This window comes from Cotesia typhae, unplaced genomic scaffold (genome assembly GCF_013202065.1).
Source record: "Cotesia typhae breed Kobodo isofemale line unplaced genomic scaffold, CoteBio_Ctyphae contig_123, whole genome shotgun sequence".
Taxonomy (NCBI): domain Eukaryota; kingdom Metazoa; phylum Arthropoda; class Insecta; order Hymenoptera; family Braconidae; genus Cotesia; species Cotesia typhae.
The window spans coordinates 3377420-3397361 of record NW_027423715.1 but is presented as its reverse complement, the minus strand read 5'-3'; the positions used below and the strand labels follow the sequence as shown (position 1 = coordinate 3397361).

Here is a 19942-nt window from a genome sequence, read left to right as displayed (position 1 = left end):
GTGAAAAAGAGACGGAAAATGAGGTTAAAATTTTAGTTTTGGTCAAAAGAAATTTTTTTTTCAATTTTTAAATGTCATTATTTATTGCTTTAATTCTTTACATTGTTTATAATTTTTTTTAATGCAACCTTTAATTGCAATATTTGCTCGATTTTCAGAATATTTACAATCTAGAATTTTTTATAATTAATTAATCTATAAATTTGGCTAAAAATAATTTTCTTAAATCAAAAATTGTTTAAAAAAAATTTATTGATTTTTATATATTTTTTTCTCCCTCCAACGAGCTACGTTTCCAATTACTGATGTATTTCTCGACGGCATGTCCTATGTTACTCCCAACTCTATCCACAAGTCGACATAACATGTAAAGGCACAATTACAGACGTGCCATCAACATATCGTGCCAACACATCCTCATCCCTGATCCCTTAGAAATACTCACACGCTCAAACATCCACAGATTCACACATTTAGAATGAAGAGCGTCTCTGCGTGCATTAACATACACGGGAATGAATTGCCGAATGCATTACTGCTATTATTATTATTATGATCATTATTATTATGGTAGACATACAGAAAGCGGAGAACAGAGGCAGAGTATAGTTGAGAGCGTATGTACCCAGGAAGGCAAATACAGTGTGTACTGGTGTGCATACAGAGACATATTTGGTATCTGGGGACGGCAGGCTAGATTAAAATTCATATGTATGTATATATATATATATATGTGTGTACTAGAGCAGATATAGAGGAGCGCAATCGCAAACGAGCCACCCCATGGGTAGAAAGTCTGGGATAAATGTGTTATATGTTGGTGGTATCGCTCTGAAACTGGTCATCATCCGTGGAGATGTGAGATGGGGTGAGAAATCGAGATCTCGCTCGCTCTATTCCTATAACACACATCACTGCACATACACTGCACAACACTAATTGTGCGGTCTTGCTGACGAGTTACATTGTCTCTGGTATTATAAGCACGCGTTATTGCACATCCATACACTCCAGAACGTACAGTATATGTGTATGTATACACCCAAGATTCACTACTGCCATTAACATTCATCCTCCCAGATGATCAAGTGTCATATGGGCTTTGTTCCATCGGGTCTTTGTGCCCCGCGATCTTCTATTGTTCTCTAATATTCCCGCTCTTGTATCCATACATCCATTTTACATGCTCGCTTACATTTCGGTTTAATGTTGTTTCTAAACCAAACACCATTTTTTTTTTTTTTTATTTAAAAATACAATAATTGGTCATTTTAATCCTTGATAAAATTTATTAAATTATTTTTTAACATCAGACAGAAAAAAAAAATTTCTTGCTCCAAAAAAATTTTAAGGAAGACAATAATATTTTCTTGAGCCAAGTTTTTTTTTTTCAATGCAGATAATCTTATGAATATTTATTAATAATTAAAAAATAATTAACGAACTGATAAATTGCTTCTGAAAAATTTTCCAATAAATTATTTCTTATAAAAATGTAACTCTACTGAAGAAAACTAAAACTATTACGTCAGTTTAGTTTAATTTTATAAATTCTCTAGTAGCATATCGGCCTACACTGACGGCGAATCCATACAAGAAAATGCTCGGGTTTTTACCGTAGATTTTTACTCCAAACGACATCGATATCGTATCAAGCAAGCGCTGTTATTACATATATCCATGTGTGTATGTGTGCGTCGAGATTATACTTAACGTATTAGCATTATATGTGTATAATATATCACGTGTAGAGTATATGTATGCAGTAATATCGACATAATGTAAGCCGAGATTAATTTAAAACTTGTTAAGCTCTTACGTGGTTTCCAGCTGACGTGTGCGTGTAATTGTAAACCTTCTTCCTTTGTACTTTTCGCTTAAATTAATAATACTTGTCTATTGTTCAAGTATAATTCGAGATAAAAATTTTTTTACTCAAATCAAGACAATCAAGTTTTTAAAAATAATTTTTATTTTAAAATAATTAAATTATTTTTTTCGGAGTACATAAATGCATGTATAAAAATATTAACATTAAACGAGGGGAGAATAACTTTGATAGAGAAAAATAGGGGATGATGGACAAAAGAAACTCTAGCATTTGAATTTCGTTTGATTTTGAGCTCTTTTGTGTACACATGATACCTCATAACACAGTATAATATAATAACGGAAGTTTTTATTGACTAACAAATGTCATTCTACTAAAAGAGTTATCTTATCAATTCGTGGATGTAATAAGTCAAATATATTTATGATGAGTTGTCGTTGTTGTTCTAAAAATAATTCGTAATGGATTTTTTTTATAGTTGTATTAAAATATGAGAGCCAAAAGTAGAGTGATTGTTATCGGTTATCAGCTATAAAAAAATTACAAAATACTGCACGAAAAATATCTATAAATTAAATAAGACGGATACTTTTTGCTATTTTTATTTTTATTGCTGTTGAATTGCTTTGCGGAGAACATTAAAATTAGTTGACGGAGCAATTAAGATAAAACCTTTCTATTGGCTGTAATAAATGTAATAGAGAGGATAGAAAGTATTAATTAAGCACGTAGAATGCCTTGATAAACAGGAAATATCTGCGATATCAATCAAAAGTACCAAATTAGTCATTAATTGTTTGCTTTTACAGATAAATTGTCATAAAAAACCATAATTTGGAGTAATTTTATAATTTATTTCTCATTCAAGTTTTAAATTTCTTTTGTAATAATTTATACAAATTATTAAACTAAATTCTAAATTTTTTATCTCTGTCATTTTTAAAGATTTACGACTCCAAAATTTACAAAGTTTGTCACGTATATTACTTAGTGCTAACAATAAGAATTTAGTCATCTGTGTCTCGTCAAAGAGACTAAACAAACCAGTAGAGAAATTCAACAAATAAAAGTCCAAACTCAGGTATAAGATTTAACAGTAATAGCATATTATATTATATTATATGTAGTGTCTTTTTTTTTTTTCGGTTTCAACCCTGACACGTAAGTCTTCCTTCCTTTCAACATGGCATCTTCTTGTTCTTCTTCTTGTTCTTCTTCTCTTTCTCCTTTATCTTGTTGTTCTTCTCTATAACTATGTTCATGACTACAGCATCGTTTCCGCCATTCTCAAGTTAACCGCCTACAGTTTCTCATTCTGAACTCCCCTTCTCACAAACACAGACCACCGGCTGTGTGGTTTTACGTTTTATCTTCTATCGTTTAGGATTCACCAACACAGCTGTGACTAAATAAAACATTCAGCTACATACGAATACAAATTTAAACTATCGTCTATTGCTGACACTACTGGCATCGCCACCAATTACAATCCAACATCCAACGTACATACTAAAAGTGAAGATAATCAGCGACATTACGCTCCTGTCAAGTGCATTTGCACGTACATACGCGTTATGTTTACGCATGTTGACTCAAGAGAGAGTAATGTATGCAGTTATTATGTCGTATGTTGTGTATGCATGTACATACTTATTAATACGGTATACTATGCGTCCATACATTTATTTATATATGTATATAGCATCCATATTTCCTACGAAATAATAATAATAATAATAATAATAATAATATATTTAGTTATAAACTATGGAGATACTAATATAATCATACATTGGATTCGGATCTGTTGAGTCTCGTTTATTTGACGAGTTTGTACTAACGCAAGTATATTTACGTACTCACGCCTGCAAACCATGTGCCAAATGTTTGTGTACAAATCACATATACATATATACGTAACGGTTTTGTTTTTACGAGGCTCTTGGTATAATTTTGCAGCGTGAAAACTAAACTCGTCTTTTTTTTTTTTTTTTTTTTTTTTTTTTTTTTCCCGTTATTTATTGCAAATAATGATAATGATAAGATTAAATTACGATACGGTATGAGCAAGCAATCTGTACTTTGTTGTATATACATATAATAGTACTAGCACATACCGAGTAAATGGAAATTTGAGTAACTAACTAGCCTTGAGATTATTTTTTAGAGGCTAAAGTACACGAATTTTATTTATGTTTAATTAATTAAAAAATATTTATTAAAAGTTAAAAAATAATAAATTCTTTAATAACTAAATTAATTCATCAACAGTGAAAATAAACTCAGCAAATTTAATGATAAATTATCACAATAAATCATTTTAAATTAGTAACTTGCCATAATCAATTACTTGAACATAAGTAAAGACAATTAATACAAATAGAAAAACGGGGAAAAAGGAAATAAAATGTAAGTTAAGGAAAGAGGAAGATTAAGGGCCAGGATAAGAGAAGGGAAGGAAAAAAGGGGTCGAGATCGTTGATGCGACTTTCTCGATTGCGATGAGGTAGAGGTCGAGCTGAGCTCTGAGTTTGTGAGTCGGACACAGTCTATACTACTAAACCGAAGAACCAACGATCGAAAGTATAACGGGCTGGCATTACAGTGTAGCGTGGTCGGTAAACACAGTAATTGAGCTGAGTTGGCTAGCACGAAACGCACGCTATGGGTAACTCTACCGAATCGATCCGGAAACACGTTTTTGCGTGACACGTTATCTATACATACACATCTATACAACCATACGTCCATGTGTGTACTTTTATGTATATGGATATGAATATTTTTACTTTTATCCACACGATTTTATCAAGGGACACCTAACACCCGACACCCAATATCAATAATAAATATTCAAATAATAAAAATAGTCTTATGAGGAATCAAAAGTTCAATTTTAAAAAAAATTTATTATTAAAAAAATTGCAATTAGTTTTTTTTTAAACAGAGCAATAATAATTATTATAATTGCTTTTAATTATTTGTAATTTTTTATTTATTTTTACAGTAAATCATTAATTTATTTATTTAACGTAATACATGGTAATTGCGCTCTGACAGCTGAGTAAATTATCCATAAAGTTGTCTTCCTTCTTACCTGGCATCATTATTATTATTATTATTATTATTATTATTGTGATTTTTTATTTTTATTGTCGTGTTCATGAAGGCAAAAGCCAAACTATAGTTATAAAGATACATAACTAGCGAACAAAATTTAATAAAACGTAAATCCAGTCACGTCTCTGCGAGCATAAGTTTGCAGAGTCGACGGAAATAGAAGTGAGCGTGTTAGTGTCTCCTACTGCGATCTACCAAACGAGAATCGGGAATGAGAATGAGAATGCAGCATCACATTTGAATAAAAAATTAAAACCACCGCGAGCTTATTCTAGAGAAGATATAACAAGAAATAACTCGTTTTATTTATCTACATTCCTCTTTACTTTTATTTGAGTACTCGCACACGCTCCAAATTATTTTATTTATCTTATCGCTTTCACTAACCATCACCTCACACTACTATTCGACGTATCCATTGCTATGCACTGGTTTAAAAAAAAAATTTTTTTATAACTCAATAAAACTTTAATTTTGCTTAAAATAATTTTTCCAATAAAGAGTTTAAAAAAAAATTAAATTAAATGAAAAAAATCATTTTGAAAAATTTTTCTCCGTTTAAGTAAATTTTTTTTTTGACATAAATTTATTATATTTATTAATCGGAACAATGCTTAATTAATTTTCCAAAAATTTTTGGTCGAAATAAAATCTTAAAGCCGCATAATAAAAATGATTAGTAAATAATTAGCGATATATTCTGTAACTATAGAATCGAATTGACCTTTAGTGGCTTTCACTTAGGAAGGTTATATCGTTGCGTAGGATAATTATTCTTCTGGCGTAAACTCAATAGTCGGGATAGGATGAGGAGACAGTCGGTAGAGATAATAGAGGAGCTTCGGAAATAAATCACCCGTTGGACACACGATTGCCACCGGGCAAACAGGGAGATATGAGGGAGAAAATCAAACGGTGCGTGTTCATTCTACGAGGAAAAGTATCCGCTGTTACTGTGCTATCTGCGGCGCACATTCACATACGACACATCCATACATCCACACACTATTATGTCGGTAGTCCGTAAAATTGCCTCGCGGTTCGTCGAGGCCAAGTGCTCCCTCGCTCTATACTCCTATCCTATAATAATGGTTCTTTGTACGTTCCGGCATACTTGACTACATATATATATATATATATATATATATATATATATATATATATATATATATATATATATATATATTCCTCCTGCTCACCTTCCATTCCATTCGGCAATCCATCCTACGCTACACTACATTTTATCATCATCAGTAAGTTTTCCCCCTTGTAAAATAACAACACAACAAACAACTTGATGAATAACAAACTTGAATTATCTTTATTTATATTTATATATTTATATTTTTCTATAAATAACATACTTTTCTTGACATTTATTTATCTACTACATATTACAAATCTATTTATCTTATCAATACGAGACATTTATTTTTAATTCCCTCTTATGTATACAAACTTGACTATTTATTGGTTAAATAATTTTAATTACGTAACAACAAAATTTTACCATTTAAATTCAATTAGTTAAAATTATTTTGGAGATTCAAGTACGGCTATTAAATATCATTATAATTATAAGTGAACGTAATTATCTCCATGCAAACCAAGTGTAAGTGAGTATGTATATGTATTGAGTAATTTAAGCTGATGTAGGTGAGTAAGGCGCAATTAGTCATCAAGTCGTTCAGTTTATTATCGTGTCTTTCTAGCTGTTTCACACCTGTCTCTATTTATTTTAACGACAAACTTAACCATCGCCGATTTAAATCTTGTCACTAACAACTTTGTTTTTTCTCTCATTATTCATTGTTATTATTAAATTTCTCTTTACATTTGTTAATTATCTCTTGAATTGTAAATGGCAACATAACTAACAAAACTTTAAAAAATATTTTACTTTATTGAAAAGTTATTGCTGTCGCCTTTAGCGACCTTTAGTTCAAGTAATTGCATCATTAATAATAATAATACAATTTTATTGATTTAACATAAAGAATATTTATTAAAATTTTTTTAAATAAATTACCGAGAAAAATTTCATTTAAAATAAATTTCAACTCCGAAAAAATAAATGAATTTTTTTTTTTTTTTATTTTTTATTTAAATCAATATTTTGCCGAAAATTAAAATAATAACATAAAATTTGGAATTATGCCTTGTTATTATTGTTAATTATAAATAATAATAACAATAATAGATTACATGTTATATTGATAACAATGCTCGTGATTAAAAACAATTATATGTTTTGAAGTTATTATTTTTAATTGCATTCCGGAAATATCGTTACCAATTCGACTTATAATTACAATAATTGTAATTGCAAACTCCAATTGAAATAAAAGTATAAAGTTTAATAAATTTGGATTTTAAATAGAGTGTGTACGTAATCATCCTTACAGTTTGGAGTAGAGCAGTGTCGAGTTTAGAAACAGAGTCGGCAGCAATGTTTTATGGAAGACCGAGTACGAGTGTCTATCCCTGTTTTCTCAGCAGAGTTGGACAAGACCGTCCAATTTTACCTGGCTCTACTCGCCAGACTACACCGACTAGCTCTGTCCTTGTCTCAGTATATATTGGCTCTCTCATATCCTCATCTCTCTTTCTCTCATTGTCGATCCTTTTCCTTCATTTCCAAGCACTTGTAGCATAGCAGCAGCAGCAGCAGCAGCTTTGAGTCGATCCTCTGTTACTGCTATTGCTATACTACTCGGTCTCTTACACGACTCGGCATCGTCATGTCGCTTCTTCCTCTTTCCATTCCATCGACCCTCCTAACACACACTCACACATGTGTATGGAAACAGCTCTACTCTTCAACTGATATATAAACGTATATTACACTCGATCTCGACTCTGTCAAGCCAAGAAATACAACCCTCCGACAGAATTCAAATCTTGATATTGAATCTCCTAAAAAATTTTCTTTTATGGTCTGATAATTGGAGTGATATTGACTTTTTGCGGAATAATTATTCATAAAAACATAAATTAATACTCCAAAAATAAGAAAGTTTGAAATTTAAATATTGGAGAATTTTATTCAAAGAAAATAAATTAGTTATCATTTAAAAAAAAATTTTTTTAGTCAAAGTAAATTGTTAGTTTAAAATTTTTTAATTTTTGTCGATAAAATTCGAGTATTTGTTTATTTAAAAATAAAATACTCAAAAATATTTTATTCAAAGAAAAAATGAGATTTATTAAAAAAAAAAAAAAAAAAAAAAATGATGATGAAAATATTTTTTGCGAAAAAGAATAAAATTCCATTGACAAACATTTTCCAATCGGGAATATAATAGTTGATTGTTAAAAAATTAAATATTTAGTAAGTGAATATAGTATTTTTTTCTCACGTTAATTAAATATCGCTATTAATCACAAGAGCATGTTTTTACTTAAATAAAAATAAGTCACGCAAACTTTTAAATACAGCAATTACGACATCTACGTTTATTATAGACTTCCGTCTTAATTGTCGAAGCCATTGAAAGGAGCGAGGTCGTGGGTTTTTGCCCAGGCATTTATGTTCTCTTTCTCGCTTAAACTACTCTTCTATATCTGTATTCAGTATTCTGTACTCTGTATTCTGTATTCTCTATATGTGTGAGTTTGGGTCTTGGTCGTTTTTCTCTCGCACAATGGTGAACAGGCGGCTGCCTCACTTCAGCGCCTTCTTCAGCAGTTTCCCCCTAGCCACTTCTACTTCTACCCGGCTTCTGACATTTACGGCATTATAGTCACTGCTACCCTCTATATACATACTCTCTACACTTACCAATACATATATATTTTATCTTATACATATATACTGTGCTCCGAGCCTCTGAGATAATCACTCGACTCTCGTCACTCAAACGTTTAGGGATACATACCAGTTATTCCCTTTACTCACTTTATAGTACTCCTATCCTCCTTCCTCTACCCTAAAAACTTTTCTCTTATATCTTTTTTATTTTTTTTCTCCAATCCAATACTATTACTCTATACGCTGTCTATTTATCAAATAGTTACATGTGTTTATCAAACAAAATGATAACATTTATTTTATTTTCAATTACAAGTTTTGTAATAATAATAAATTTTTATGAAAATTTATCTAACATTTTTTTTTACAAGAATTAAATAATGAATTTTGATAAATTGCACTGTACTTTTTTAACTATTGATGTTTTTAAAGAAATAAGCTCATCTTGATGTTACACTCATCAAGAGCTTTCATTTGAGTACCCGCATGCATTTTTTATATATTTTTCATATATATATATATAAATATATGAAAAATTAATGTGGGTACTCAAGTGAAAGGTTTTGATGAGTGTAACATCGGGATGAGCTTATATCTTTAAAAAAGTCAATAGTTCACAAGATACAAGGTCATTTCTTAATTATGTATCTGCAGATATATAATTATTATTCTTTCAAAATATGAAAAAGTAGATTAATAAAATTTTTTTTTTAAGCAACTATTATTTAAAATAAATAAAATCGTAAAAATAAATAGAATAAAATTAGTAAAAAAATAAATAAATAGATATAGAGAATACTAAAAGTTAGGATAGGATGTAACGATGTAAGATATAGTAGGATCTGGTTACTGGTTACTAATTAAGGAATATTTAAAAAACGTGACACTGTTTTCACATTAATGTATAAGGTGTAATCACCATTCAATGTCGTCGGTGTCTTCCTCTCTGTCGTTAGACGCTCTTAGCATACATACTTCACACACATACAAGTATGTACACATAGTAGTAGCCGTAGCGCGGTGTTGTAACATAAATGCGAGTCACGATAAAACACTCTCTCATGTCTTCACAGACGTATATGTTCTCTGTTCTGCGTTGTGTTGATATCATCGTAAACACACGCTAACCAACACCAGAATAGTGCCAGGCATTCGACAGCACGAGCTGGTATTCGTATGCAATACGACTAACGAATAAGCCATCCTCTGCTGGCATCCTAAAAACAAATCTTTTCTTTTTGCGCTTATTTTTAACTTCTGATTAATTAATCACACTCATGGTGATTAGAGAGGATCTAATCATAATATTTGATTGACGTAGAAGTTTAAGTAGATACCTACCAAAGAATACGAACAACGGGTTTGAGTTTACTGAATCGTGAAACATCTTCCCTATCTACATACATCCTTATCCCTATTTTCTTGCTCCTATATTCAATGCCTTTACTGCTGGAATATTGTATGGAGATACCTTTTCAATGGCGTAGTTCACTCAGGGGCCCAAGAATCCATTTAAATGCTAAAACATAATAATATTATATGCTGGATCCAATGTGCTCATCTCAAACAGCCGTTAAATACTTACTTCCTATCTCTTATTTGTTATTCACTAGCATAAAATATCAGTTACATTTTTTATTGTTAAAAAAAAGTGTTATTTTTTTTTATTAAATTAATATTCTGGCTAAAATATCAAAAATAACAAAAAATTAATTTTTTATAGAAAATTTAATTTCTTATAAAAAAAGTCTTTTATAATTTTTTTCTATTGTCAATATTTAACCCAAAATAACAATAATAATTAAAAATTTTATTGTTATTATTAATATAACAATTATGATTACAAAACCAAAAGATAAAAAACTTAAAAAATCAATCGACTAAATGAAATATGCAAATAATCAGCCTTGATGAGCGCTTTTAATAAAACTGCGATTAGATTTAATACCTTGATATCTAGAGTATCAATTTTAATCATAATAATAATAACAATAATTATTTTTTTTTATATATACTTGGATATAAAGTTAAGTCGGTTTATCTTTGGCGATGTGCGCACGAGCTACCGCGCAACATATCCACAACACCAATAAACTTGAGCTCCCGGTTCATACATGCAGTGACTTACACCATCCTGCAAAAGTGCATTTATATATAAATCGAGACATGTGTGTGGTTGGCCTAAGGATTACCACACGAACAAAGGGGAAGGATATGTAACGCGAGGCCACGAGGATCCATACATACATATATCTCCACATTGTACATCGGATGGGAGAGATTACTTGCCGGTTTTCTGTCGGCATCACTTTTAGGTACGAGAGAGCCAGCTAAAGCGAGATTACAAGTATTTATGCTGTGTGCGTGTTTTACGCACACTTTAACCGGTTGTGTAGTTTCTTAGCCACGACCACCACGTTCCAGTTTGCCCTCGGGCTCTGGCAATTATCTTTCAACATGCTAAATTCGCAAGACACTTTTTCCACTCTTTTATATCGCTCTTTATTTATTTTTTATTTTTTTTCCATCAAAAATTTCATTTTAAAAAATGAAATTAAATTAAAAGCTAAAATTATTATTTTATTTATATTTAATACAATGAAGCTTATTGTCGTTTATTATTAGATCAATTGTGCGCAACATGTCGGCTCCGTGACCCGGAGTATTAACCCGGAAAACTGCATGAGTAACTCTTAATCGTCAGCGCGTCGAGCAGAGATTGAGAATAATATAATGCATGGAGTAGAGTAAAAATGTGTGTATGTATCAGTACAGTGCAGCAGCCACTTATACTTACCGTGCAACTGATGTATGCTGTGTGCTGGCTGAGTATGTCCATTTTTTAAAGCGAATGTTGCAGCTGCCAGCCAATGCCACTCGTATTCATTCTCTCGCTCTTTCATTTTTTATTTAATCGTTTTCTTTTCTCGTCCCTCTCATGGAAATTCTCGCGTAGTCAAAGCCCTCGACTTTTTTCAGCTCTATGTACGTATTATTACATTTTTGCCGGCAAATGCACCGGCACAAAGCTTTTTTTTTCCTTAAGATACTCAAGATAAATATCCTTTTGGAGCAACTTTTCCATATCAAACGCTTAATTTTATTTTACACTCCCGGTTTTTATTTAAATATCCAATTGTACTTATTTCAGTGACCTTATTAAAATTAGAGAAACATTTAAAATTTTTCAATGGATACAAATATTATTTCACCCCGACGTTAATTGGATTAAACGCTCTAGTAATTAATAACCTGATAAAAATTAATGACCATTTGACGCTCCCACAGCATTTTAACAAGCGCTTAATAGAGCCTGAAGATATTTCCTAAGAAACTTTTATAAAAATTACTGGTTACTATTTCTATGCTTTTTTATCTATTACTTATGTGTATTATGTTAACAATTATACACACTATAAATCATAATAATGGTTATTGTATTACTGGGCAATAAATAATAGATCCAAGGATAGCGCGTCATTCATTACATTTTATGTCCGTACATTTACTAAAATTATTATAATTATAATCTACAATAAATTTTTTTTTTAAATCAATATTTTGTCTAAAAAATCAAAAATAAAAAAAATGAACAGACCTTTTTTGTAGAGAATTTAATTTCCTACAAGAAATATCTCACAATTTTTTCATACCTTCAATATTTCGCCCAAGATAATAACAATAATAACGCAGTCTTTGAAAGAAAAGTTAATATTGTCATTAAATAAATTTTTAGTTAAATAAATAAATAATCTGAACGACAGGCAATGGCTAATTTATCGTTCACAAGCTTGCACATAAATTAACTGCATATATACTATTAAATATATAAAATTTAATGCATAATAAAATGAGTCTCTCTAGACTAGCGAATAGTTATTTTATTCGTAGCTGGATTTTTCAATGAAGGGCTCACTCGAGCGTGCTACTGAAGTAATCGTTTAGTGGCATTCTACGCTCCGTTGATCATCTTGATTAACCGGAAATATCCCATCTGTGATAATTGTCCCCTAATTACAAATTTAACGTCACAACAAATTCGCACCATTACTTTTATTTGATATTCATTTTTCAATCGAGTCTATTTTTATTTTCCCGATTCGGAGCATTATTTATTATTTATACATACATTATTATTTATATTATGATCCACGATTTAATTTTATCGTGTATTAGGGGATCTTTCCCTCGTTTACATCCACACCGACATCCAGGTGCTCTTTTGCAACAAATTTGGGCCACTTCCACCGTAACCAGCTGATCTTTCCCCTCATAAATTCATATTCATGCTTATACTCATTCCTTTTTGTGCTTTTCTCATACTTGAATGTTATTTTATTATGTTCATTCTTTTCTTTATTTTTTTTTTTTCCTTTCTATAAAGAATGTAAATTGACAAACAAATGTGAGCAAACGGTGAGACTTATTTTTTGAAATCTCAACACTTGTTTTTGGTTTTATTATTTTTATATATTGCTAAAAAAACATTTACAATAATTAAATTAATATTTATTGCATTAATAAATATTAAAAATTTAAATAAACATTAATTGCTACATTTTAATTCACTAAATCATTTCAATTACTTAAACGGACAATAAATATTAATTAATTAAAACAACTAGCGAATATAAACAAAGTTATTATTACAAATTAATGCTTACAAAAGTTTGGCCAAGTTTCAATGTTGAATACTTAGCTAACAACACAATGATTGATATTTGTGTTAGTAAAACATTACTGCAGCCAAAATAACTTATACAATGTATCAATTTTATTTACAACTGAAAAATTATTTAATTTACAATTTAAATTTATGAATTTTCAACAGTCAACCTCATTTTCCATTACTAATTTTAAATTTACAAAATAACTGACAGACTTTTCGAACAACCCATAAAAAAATACGACTCTAAGTGATATTGCTTTTCGACAGAAAACCCTGTAATAAATAAAATTCCTTCAGAGCTATTCGGACAGCCTTTGAGAAGCTATTTCACAATTAGTAACAGACTTTAAGACTTTTGCAGGTCAAATTCCATTCTTTAATATTTCTTTTCAACAATCCGGAACTTCATCACATATATTAATAAAATAAAATCAATATTTTTCAAATGTAGGTTTCTATTAATTACTCCATTAATGATTATTTGGATATGTAATGTCTTTTTCAATTAATATAATAACATTTAATGCATTTCGATAGGTAGTAATTGGATGAAATATACTGTAATGAATAAATTAACTGATGAATCATTCCGAAAACTCGCCACCAAATCAATACCGGAGAATTTATTAGCAACTTTGAATAATTAATTTTTTTTCATTGCCGGATTTCTTTCAATGTTTTAAATATTAATTGAAATAGTCACTCAATAATTCACTGAATGAAATAGTATTTTAAAAATAAAGCTCTGAATTAATAATTTTTTTTTTCAGCAGTAATAATTAAATTCGCACCTTGCCAAAAAATTCGAAATTAATTCCCAGCAAACATCTCAATTAACTTTTCGGTTATTAAGTATTAATGAAAGATAAAAAACAGCCCGTCACTTGAAGTTGTTACGCCTAATGTCTGTGTCACGTGTTTATTGAGCATTTGCCTGCGTGTCACCGCTGCAGCGGAAGCAACTTCACGCAACGCTCGGCCTCGTTTCTCCTCATACTCATTCCTCATACATACTCATACTCACACTCCTCGTTATATTATTATTTTTATCATCAATGATTGTTATTATTGTAGATGTATTGGACGTAGTGACAGTGTCTCATATCGAGGCACTACAAGACGCTTCGTTTGTATTATATTTAAGGTCACGCAATTAGTCGGAAACCCAAGACAAGTTCCAACCCGATCTGGCTTTAGTTCTTTAATTACTCTAATTTATAATTTGAAAAATTAAAATTGTCATTTATCATGAATGTCAATTATTATATATACATACTCATAATCTTAATGAGGTTTTATTAGCTTCGCCTGTATCTATTTACTCTAAAAAAATTAAATTTTTAACTAAAAAAAATTTTTTTTTTAATTATTTTATTTTATTAAATAATAAATTTTGTTAAATTGCACTGTACTTTCTTAAATATTGACGTTTTTAAAGATATAAGCTCATCCCGATGTTACACTCATCAAGAGCTTTCATTTGAGTACCCACATGCATTTTCATATATTTTTCATATATACATATATATATATATATATATATATATATATATATATATATATATATATATATATATATATATATATATATATATATATATGAATAAATATATAAAATATATAAAAAATTGATGTGGGTATTTAAATGAAAGGTCTCAATGAATGTAACATCGGAATGAGCTTATATCTTTAAAAATGTCAATATTTCACAAGAAAATTAGAATAGATTATAGTTTAAAAAAATACAATAAAAATTCTAATAAAAATCCAAGATAAAAAAATAATTTTTAATAAGTTTAAAATGAAACAACAAAAAAATGCATTTTATCGTAAAAGAACATGAAGTATTTATTGTAAATATTTTATCAATCGAAATTAGTATAAACAATAAACTAAATTTTTTAGATAATCCATTTTGTCATTTTAAACGAATTAAAAACTATATTTTTTTTTTTTTCTATTAAAGTATTTTTTTAAAACTATTATTTATTTTTATCTTCTCTTGTATCCAATTACAGTGATATTAATTCCACTCACACATACGCATAAAAATAACGAAACAATCAATTGGTTATAGTTACAAGTATCACAAGAGACGAGAAGTAAATCACATCAGTCTACATATAACAATATCTGATGACTTTAGTTAATATTTACGGCGTTTATCATTTTATTTACGAGCGTGAGAATTATTTCACTCATACATTGCATTTATTCATATTGTTGTGTGCGTAATATAAAATATCAGAGGCTTTATAGATATATATATATATATATATATATATATATATATATATATATATATATATATATATATATATATATATATATATATATATAGAGAGAGAGAGAGAGAGAGAGAGAGAGAGAGAGAGAGAGAGAGAGAGAGAGAGAGAGAGAGAGAGAGAGAGATTAATATTTAAACTTGGAGCACGTGGCTCGAGGAATTTATAATTTAGAGGGTATTTTATTAAATTGTTGTTAAAATTTCGCGTGATTTTTAGGAAATTTTATAGGTAAATTAGAAAATCAAATTTTTCTCTTAAAAAAAATTAAAAAATAATTAATTTACAAAAAGTAATATATAAATTTTACAAATTTTTGTTTAGGTAAATTATTAGAAAATAATATTTTTATTTAAAAAAAAAAAAATCATAAAGCTTTAAAATTTTTTTTTAAATAAAAGTTCAAAGAAAAATTAGTAAAAAAATTCTTTCTTTATTAAATTTTCTTTTGAAACAAATTTATCAATCTTTTATTAAATAAAAAAGAAAAAAATTAATAAAAATTCTTTCTATCTCAAAGAAAAATTTTTTTTTTAAATTACTCAATAATAAAAAAAATAAAGTAAAAAAAATGAAAACAGCAATAAAATTATCATAAATATATCTAGTACTTAAAAAAGTGTCACATCGTATTATCGGATTATTTTTATCAGCAAGTAATTAATAATGTTTATTAAGTGTAAGACCTGCACTACTTAACAGTAAACAAAATATTGTAAGAATAATAGAAGAAGAAAAAGCAATAAATGAGATATTTATCACTTAATTTAATGCCAAAAGAGAAAAATAAATATAAAAGAACCGGCGGTAAGAAAACAATCGATTAAAATAATTCGAGTCCCGGCAGGCCGGCGTCAATGGGACGCTTCCACTCAAATGCAATAAAATTAATTTCATCTTCAGTCTCAATAAAACATTTTTTTTGTTTTATTTTTTATTTACCAATTGGTGGGTAAAACGGGGTAAATAGAGTAAAAAATAGGAAGGAAGGAAAAAAATGAAGCGAATAATATAAATAGTATAATATAAATAGTGATATGTATGATGGATGACAGATATTACACGAGCATGAGCACGAGTGTAAGTTGGATGAGAAGCCAGGGAGGAAATTAGTGAGAGCGAGAGGGAGAATCTAGAATTGAGGAATTTTTTAGTCCCTGCGTCGCGACGCCAGTGCAGTCGTTCCACAACGGCAGCTACGGTCTCGAGGGGCAAGAGGGGGTGCTTGATGGCTCAGTAAGCTCCAAGCGCTCGAACCGGCGACGCGAGTTTCTCTGATTCTCCTTAAAATAATAAATAAATAAATAAATAAATAAATAATTAATAATTATTGTTCTGGGTGGTTTTATAAACTCATCAGTGCGAGCGCTTCATCTTTCATTGGATTTTTGTGATTTGCTCTCTGTGTGAGTTGTTTTATCCCTCTCTGTGTGTGTTATATATATTTTGTGCTGTGTACATATATATTTCAATAATATTGTATGAAAGTTAATATTTAACTCGTTTTATTATTATTGGATGAAATATTTATATTATTGAGTGTCGACATTTATTTATGTGGAGTTTATACTCTATATCTGATGCAGTCTAGTTTTTACTAGTGTGTGCAATTCCAATGTGTGTATGGATTACAGTGTGTGAGTATCCGACGACATATCTTTTAGTTTTCAACATCCGTCAGTATTATTTTTTATTTTTATTTTTATTTGTTATCAATGTGAGAAATTTATGCCCTATTTTTTATTTAATATTAAAATTTAATGAAAATTAATTTAGCAGATATTTAATCATTTTTTTTAATAAATAAATTATGGCAAAAAAAAATTAGGAAAAATAATTGACATTTAAAAATTAAAAATCCAATTTTTTTGGAACTAATTTTTTTGTTAAATAAAATTTTAAAATTCTCTAATGATTGCTAACTTTAATGTCATTTATTTTATTAAAAATATCTCAGACATTTTTTTTATTAATTATTTACTATTGTTATTAGTAATTTTCATAAATTTGTCCCCTTTTTCTTCTTTAATATTAATATTAAATTTTTTATTAATAATTTATTTATGATATTCAATTAAAAATTAACGGATTTGATTTTTTAAATTGAAAAGATGTGTTTATAAACATAAACATAAACTATAGAATAAATAAAAATGTTTATTTAATTTATATTTATCGATTGGGAAAACATACATTTGTATTAATAACTCTAAAAATATCGAGGAAATAATTTTTTACTCCAAATAACTTTTATTTTTCTACACAATAATTATTTCTCTTATTTTTTGTAATCATTATTTTTAAAAAAGAAAAAAAAGTAAACAGCTGATCATTTCTATTTTTTTACTCCATAAAATTATATATTTTTATAGGACTTTTATATATCTGAAAAAATAAATTAATATTATTATTGTACTAATTAAAATTTCTTTTGAAATATTTTTTCAGTACAAACTTGTTGAATAAAATAAAAAAAAAAAAAAAAAAAAAAAAAACAGTACAACAAATTTCAACAGGATAATTCTCAATTAACTCTCAATTAGTATCTATAAAAATAAATAAAATCCAATAATTTTTTTAATTGGAGCGAGTACATAAAAAAAAGAAAAAAAAAAAAAAAAAAAAAAAAAAAAAACCGTTGACGTTTTGATGCAGTAATCAAAGTCGAGAGACAAACTACACTCAATCACTCCAATCCGTATGATTTCTATCTCGGTTGTATGTACACACACACATATACATATATATAAATCCATCTCTTTCGGCGTTTGGCGTTTGGAGTTCAGCTTGAATGTACATACATGTTGAATGTACGTCTGTATGTATGTATGTATGTGTGAGTGGTGTGTTCTTTTCGCTCGTGGTGTTTAAAAGTCCCCTCCCCCTCCCTGCTACTCAGCTCAACTCGTAGGTTGTGCCAGTCCGTGAAATTGGATTACGGCGTGGGACAAAGGATACGTCAGTGCGCCTACGGAGCTAGGATACATACAGAGTACTGAATACTGAATACTGAATACAAAATACATACATATACATGCACTTATTCAAGTAAACGGAGAAGAACAGACTCGAGAATAATAATATAATATATACGTACCTGATATACGAGGTGAGAGAGTAGAGGCGTGTTGCCACCAGAATGCACCAAAGTATTATAGCAATTTGGCGTTAAAGCCTTACCTTATCTTACCTTAACTTACCTTAACTATATATAACTTGTACTTATCTAGATCATTACAAATATTAATAATTTTACCTGAATTATAATTTGCTTTTTATATTAAATTAATATTCTGACGAAAATATCGAAGATATGAAAAAATTACAAGATACCTTTTTGATAGGAAATTTAATTTTCTATAAAAAAGATCTCTTGTCATTTTTTCGTATCTTCTATATTTTACCCGAAATAATTATAATAATAATTAACCACAATAATAAAACTTTTAATTATTATTCTGCGTAAAAAATTAAAGATATAAAAAAATTGAAGAGGATTTATTTTATAGAGAATTTAATAGTTTGCCTGAAATAATTAGAGTAATAAAAATACAATCTCTAAATTATATTATTGATAAATTTTTTTATTTAATATTTTTATGCATTTTAATTTTTTTTTTTTACATTAAAATATTTGTAATCCTATTTTAAAAACTTAATGAAGGTCTATTTAACATTTTTTTCTGAAACTAAAATATTTTGAATGTTAAATAATTTTTTTATATAAATAAAATAAAATATATGACAAGATTTAAATTTTCCGTAAAAGAAATCATGAATAAGTTAAAACCAAAAATAAAAAACAGAATCGTAATTTATAACATAAGCGGTCTATAAAAAACTTGAATAAAAACTAAAAAAGAAATTTATGAAATCATTCTCATCCTTTAAAAAATCATACATTTAATTTTATCCCCAAAAAATCAGTGCAAAAAAATAAAAATGCAAATAATTGCTCCAAAAAAATATTGTTCTTATCATCAATAAATAATTATTTTATTAATAAGATTAGTATTGTAAACATACACAAAAGTACATAAATGCACAATATATATAGTGTCTTTGTCATGCTTGGTAGCTCGTTGGGTCCGTCCTCGGATCGATGCCTCGACGGGCAAGCCGCTCCTGCGCCTATCGCCACCAGACTCACGCACACACGCTCCTTCCACATGTACACACACATACACACACTCACACATGCTTGTAATATAACACGTATGTGCTCCAAAGTGCTTGGAACCCTCTCCATACATCTATATCTATATATCAACTATACTCGTTCTCGT

General features: G+C 28.8%; 1 protein-coding gene across 3 annotated transcripts in view; it reads left to right on the top strand.

Annotated features, from left to right (window-relative positions):
• LOC141537276 (uncharacterized) overlaps positions 1–19942 on the top strand; it is a 78913-nt gene that overhangs the window by 10107 nt on the left and 48864 nt on the right. The window contains exon 1 of one of the 3 annotated variants that reach the window (XM_074258167.1): positions 16921–17293. The exons of 1 other annotated variant lie outside the window; for it this stretch is intronic. The gene's annotated coding sequence lies outside the window, so the exon portion shown is untranslated. Of the gene's footprint in view, positions 1–16920; positions 17333–19942 lie in introns of those variants that run through there. One more of the 3 variants, XM_074258175.1, reaches the window with a different exon arrangement.